The sequence below is a fragment of the Pinus tabuliformis genome, chromosome 7 (assembly GCF_031772625.1).
Source record: "Pinus tabuliformis cultivar Carrire ecotype Pingquan chromosome 7, CPIR1, whole genome shotgun sequence".
NCBI lineage: Eukaryota > Viridiplantae > Streptophyta > Pinopsida > Pinales > Pinaceae > Pinus > Pinus tabuliformis.
In genome coordinates this window covers 1818229544-1818235894 of record NC_142293.1, presented here as the reverse complement: position 1 = coordinate 1818235894, position 6351 = coordinate 1818229544, and positions in this window count along the sequence as shown.

Genomic DNA, 6351 nt, shown 5'->3' with positions numbered 1-6351 from the left:
AAATTAAGAAAAATTTAAATTGGTTAAAAAAAAAACTAAAATATTTTTTATTCTTTATATTTTTAAATAAAAACAAAAAAAATTGTTTTAAAACAAAAAATTATAATTTTTTTTTAATAAAAGAAAAAAATTGTTTAAAAAAAATGTTATTTTTTTTTTTCTTAATAAAAAACAAATTGTTTAAAAAAAAGAAATGTAAATTTTTATTTTTATTTTTTTTAATATAAAATGTAGGTTTAATTTTTTTTTTTTTTTTTTAAATATAAAAGCTAGGTTTAATAGTTTTTATTTTTAAAGAAAAGAAAAGAAAATTGTTTAAAAAAAAAATTATAATTTTTTTTTTAATAATAAAAATGATTGTTTAAAAAAAATAATAAATTTTAATTTTTTAACTTTTTAAATAAAATATTTATGTTTAATAAAAAAATAATTATTTTTTTTTAAATAAAAAAGACGTTTTTTTTTTGTTTTTTTTTTTTATAATTTGAATTTATTTTTGTTTTTTTTAATATTAATGTTTCTAGTTTTTTAATTTTTTTCGTGAGATAAATTCTTTTTAACATTTTTTATTTTTTTATTTTTGTCTTTTCAATATATTTTTATATTTGTTTTTTAAGTAATCAACATTTTAATCTTAATTTTCGTAGTTTTTAATTTTTTTTGTTAATTTTCTATTTTTTTTTGGATCTAGTTTGTTTTTAATTTTAATTTTTAATTTTTTTGTTTTTTTGTTTTTTTTTTTCACCTACTTAAATTTTTTTGTTTATTTTAAATGTTTTTTTTTTTTTTTTCTTTCCATATATTTTTTTTTGCCAATATTTTTTTTGGTTTACAAGATAACTCTTTTTTTTTTTCCCCATTTTTTTAAAATATTTTTTTACTGTTTAATTGTTTATAATTTTTATTTTTATTTTTAGTTTTTTAATTCTTATCATTAATTTTGTTTTTTTTTAACATTTTTATGATTGATTATTTATTTATTTATTATTATTATTTTTTTTTATGTTTTGCTTTTAGTATATGTTTTAATCTATGTTTTATTTTGTTTTTTTTTTAACATTTTTTTTTGTGTTTTTTCATTGTTTTAATTTTTTTTTTTAATTTTATGTTTTCATTATTTTTTAAATTTAATGTTTTTCGGGGTCATGATAAAATATTTTATGCCATTATTTCGAAATGTTGAAATTTTACTTTTGAAAAAAAAAAGTGTTCTCCCAGAATTAACCCTTTTCGTTTTGAGGGTATTTTTTAGATAATTTTTGCGCAAAAAACAGGTTTTCACCGCCATCTTTAAAACATGTTGAAAATTTACCCAAGAAAAGAAAAGGTGTTATTCTAGCATCAACACTTCTCATTTTTAGCACTGTTTTTGATGTTTTTTCGAGGTTTTTTGGCCAGAGTTCCCGTTTTGAGTTTATAGTTCCCATTTCAAAGTTTACATTGTTTTCAATTTGTGAATAGCCTTTGCAGACAAGTCTTGCCTTGTTTCTGATAACCTGTCCTTCCTCATTCATTTTATTTTTGAACACCCATTTGGTTCCTATTATGCTTTTGTCCTTTGGACAAGGTACCAGCTCCCATGTCTTGTTCTTCTCAATTTGGGACATTTCTTCTTCCATGGCTTTTACCCAATGAGGTTCCTTACTTGCTTCTACAAATGTTTCTGGTTCTATCATAGATAGAAGGGAAATGACTTTTATCTTGGGTGTGATTGTTATCCTTCTTCTAGTCTGTACACCTTCATCTCTATCACCAATGATCTACTCTTATGGATGATATCTTTGAATATACTTCATCTTTGAAGGGGTATTAGGTGGTTCTCTTTCCTCTTCTTCTTCTTCTTCTTCCTCATCTATTTCTTCTTCTTTAGGTTCTTCTTGAATGAGAAAGTCATCTTCATGTTCTTCAATTTCCTTTTCTGGAAGATCTTCATCAACCTTTACATCAATGCTTTCCACTATTTTCTTTAGTCGATAATTGTAGCACTTGTGAGCCTTGCTTCGTGTAGAGTATCCAAGAAATATCCCTTCATCAACCTAAGAATCAAACTTTCCTGGTGAGCCATCATTTATTTTTATGAAGCACTTGCTTCCAAATATCTTGAAGTATTTCACCGAAGCAGGTCTTCCTTTCCATAGCTCATAAGGAGTTTTTTCACAATTTGGTCTTAATTGAGTTCGATTCAATGTATAGACAGTTGTCCCTACTGCTTCTCTCCAGAATCTAGGCTGTAAGTCTACTACTAATAGCATTGTTCTTGCCATTTCTTGGACTGTTCAATTTCTTCTTTCAACTACCCCAATTTGCTGAGGTTTTCTGGCAGCAGAGAATTCCCTTTTAATTCCATGAATATTACATAACTCACTAAATTCATTTGATGTGAATTCTCCCCCTCGATCTATTCTGAGGCATTTATTTTTTGAATCTTTTTCATTTCCTACAAGGGCTTTTAGATTCTTAAAACACTCAAAAGTTTCAGATTTATACTTTATAAAATATATCCACATCATTCTAGTATAATCATCAACAAATAACACAAAGTACCTTTCTCCTCGGAGTCCCTGATTTCTAGTTGGCCCACACACATCAACATGGATGATCTCCAAGGGCTTCGATGTAGAGAGCTCCTTTATCTTGTAGCTAATTCTGGTCTGCTTTCCATGTTGACATGGACCACACACTACTTGATTTGGTTTGAACAGCCTTGGGATGTCTCGTACAGCTTTGATCTTGCTGATATTGATTATATTTTCGAAGCTTGTATGTCCAAGTTTCTTGTGCCACAACCAACTCTCATCTTTCTGACTCAAGTAGCATTTATTTTCTTGAATCTTGTTCAGAATGTAAATGTTGTCTGGTGTTCTCACCCCTTTTGCCACAAGTTCCCTTGAGGCAGAGTTCCTTATTTCACAGTCTTTGGTGCTGAAGACAACCTCATGTCCTTGATCATAGATTTAGCTGACACTTAGGAGGTTGTGTTTGAGTCTGTCAACTAGCAGAGCATCTTGAGCTTTTCCTTTTCCATTGATCAGAGTAACTGTTCCTTTTCCTGCAATTCTACTAGATCTACTTCCAAAGGACACATTCCCTTCCTTTTTGCTCAGTGAGACAAACTTCCTTTTGTCTCCTGTCATGTGTTTGGAGCACCCACTATCCACAAACCAATGGTTTCCATTATTTTGAGCATATAGAGCCAAGCCGCATTTATCCATTGCTGGAGTTCTTGCTACTCGTCTTTCTTCCTTTGAGTGGGTAGTCTTGTTCATAGTGTCCATTATTGTAGCAAAAAGAGCAAATCAGATCAAATTTGGTTAAGGGATCAAATGAATTGAAGGTTTTGATTTGTCCCTTCCTTTTGGGGGCATATGAGTTGATTATTTAGTCCTTTAGCTTTGTATTTTCACTTCTGCGAGCTATACAATGTCTGGCTTGATGACTGAAGTTTTTACAGTGAAAGGAGTGTCCAAGAAAGATGGTTTTGTACCTGTTGAAGCAACCACGGTTTGAGTCTATTTCCTTCCTCGGAATTACTCCTCCCTCATTCTTTGGATTTGCGATGGGCCCTTGGTGGAGTACATGTTTGTATTTGCTATAGTGTCCATGATTCGACTCCACATTCTTCTTTGGAGTAATTCTCTCTTCATTCTTGGGATCTGGGATGCACTTTTGATAACATACTTTTTCATCTTTTGGATTGCAGGAAAGTACATCGGCATAGCTTTTCACACTATTCTTAGTGCTTGAGGATTCTCCTTTGAAACCTATTCCAGACTTGTCATGTTGAGGCTTTTGATTTTTCAGAATAGTCTCAAGTATTTGAGAGCTTTTACAACCCTTTTTAATTTGCTCCAACTCCTTTCTCAGAGACACTATTTCGGCCTCACGTTCTTCACAAGTCTCTTCTTTTTCTTTAAGCTTTGCTTCCAAGAGATCTTCTTTCCTTCTTATTTCCTTGTTTTCCACTTTGAGAGAAATGATTTTGTTCTGTAGTTTCTCATTTTCTTCAATGGCACTTATTAATAGTTCATCTACATTTCCTTCCAACCTTGAGTCATCATCATCTGCTAGTGCCATGAATAATGTTTCTTGGCTTTCATCGTGATCACTTTCCTCTTCTGATTTCTTTTTGATGACCATAAACTCATCATCATCAGACTCATCTTGCTTGGAGAAGAAGTTTTTCTTATTGAACCCTTTCTTTTTGTGTGTCACTCTTTTAGAGTTTCCTTCATCATCACTATCATGTTTATGAGGACATTTTTCTACATAATGACCTATTTTACCACATTTAAAACAGATAAGAGGATACTTGCCTTTAAGCTTAGATCCTCTCTTCAGCTTTCGTACAAATTTAGCCAATTCAGATTCCACATCTGACTCATCACTACAGTCATTCCTTTCTTTCCCATTCTTTGACTTTGAGGCCTTGAATGTTGCATCTTTCAAGCTTGGGCCACCTTTCCTCATTTCATAGGTAGTGAAAATTCCATGGAGTTCATCCATTTTGAGGGTATTTAGATCCTTTGCTTCTTCTATAGTGCTTATTTTGGAGTCAAATCTATCTGGAAGAGACCTTAATACCTTTTGAACAATGGTACTTTCTTCAATTTTTTCGTCTAATCCTTTTAAGGAATTTACCACTTCAGCTACTCAGAGGAGGTATGTTGCAATATCTTCTTCATCTTCCATCCTCAGACTTTCAAATTGTCTTCTGTGAGTTTGAAGCTTCGCCTTTTTGACTTTTGAGTCTCCATCGTACAAGCCAACTAGCTTCTCCCACATTTCTTTGGCAGAGGTATACTGCATGTCAACTTTTGTAAACTTGGAATTAGTGATTCCACTAGTGATGGAGTTCAAGGCCTCTGCATTTGCAATGTAGGCTTTCCTCTTGTCTGGATCTGTTGGAAGAGTGGAAGTCATTTGGTATTCATTTTGAACAAAATGCCAGACTTCAGGTCCAAGGGACATTAAGTAGTAGGTCATTCTTTTCTTCCAGAAACTAAAGTTAGTGCCATTGAACAAAGGAGGTCTTCCTGATGCTTCGTGATTTCTCATCATGGCTGCGGATCCTTCTTCAAGTTGTTAGGCTAGTATGAATAAGCCTGCTCTGATACCAATTGTTGGAAATACTGGGGGGGGTGAATCAGTATTTTTTTTTTTAATTGTTCTAGTGATTACCAAAAGCATATATAGATATGTATATGTATACACAGAACACAAAAATCAACAGCTGGAATTAATGCTTTTATTAAAACTCAAGACAGTGCAATGAAATAAATACAATATAAGTATATATCTGATTGTGAATAGTTGCCAAGCTCCAACTTGGACTTTAGTGAGGCTCCAACCTCTAGAGCACCAACTCTATTTTGCAGTGGTTCTGCACTTAGGAGCACCTACCCCCAATGACTTTAGTCCTGTTCAGTTCTGAGGCTCCAACCTCTTGGGCTCCAACCCAACCTTGGTACAAACTGGTATGCTGCTACACTCTGTTCAGCTAAGGTTCTCTCACTCCTACTCTCCTGTCTCTGCTGCTTCTGCTGCCTCTACAGCCTCCGCTGCTTTTGCTACCTCACACTTTGGTTCTTCACCAACACAACAGCAACTGCAGTTCTTTGTTTTTTCTAGTTTTATTCATTCCCCATGCCTCTGTCTCTTTGTTTCCGCTTACCACCACTTCTTTGTCTTCCTCCTCGGTCGATGTGGCTTCCTTTGTGTTGTGCAAGTTTACCGACTCTCTGAGGACACGTAGATTCATTTGAGAGGTCCAAAACTCCACGGAGAACACATCTTCCTGGTTACGACTATAACAATGCTCCTTTGACAATGATTGTGGGCATGCACAGAGTTTTTTCTTTGGTTTAAACGGAGGCGTTATGCCCCAATCGCACTCTTCATCGCTTTGATATACCCTCTTGAATCATCGGACCAGTTATCATAGGCCTTTCAGCCTAAGAACCGTGTGCAAGCCAAAAACACGATTACATAGGAAAACATGGGAAAAATAGTGGAAATGACTGAAGGGCGGACTTCAGGGTGTGTTACACCCGTGTTTATTTCTGCATCAGGTCCGTGATTAAATCAAAATCAGCGATTCGTGACTCCCGGGGATCCTTTATATTTTGGACCCATGACTTTTCCAATGGCCGATGGCCGATCCTCCACTGCTCCGATGAACCGGATGCGATATGGTATTAGACCATGGTTTATATGCCCATCAGGTCCACAGCCTTATCGCAATCGGCACTTTCATGTAGCAAGGCTTCACGGCTTGCGATCTGCGACGGATGCGATGAAGGTTAAGTCATATTGTAATGTAGCGGCGGGTCCGCATGCGTTCATTGCAATTGG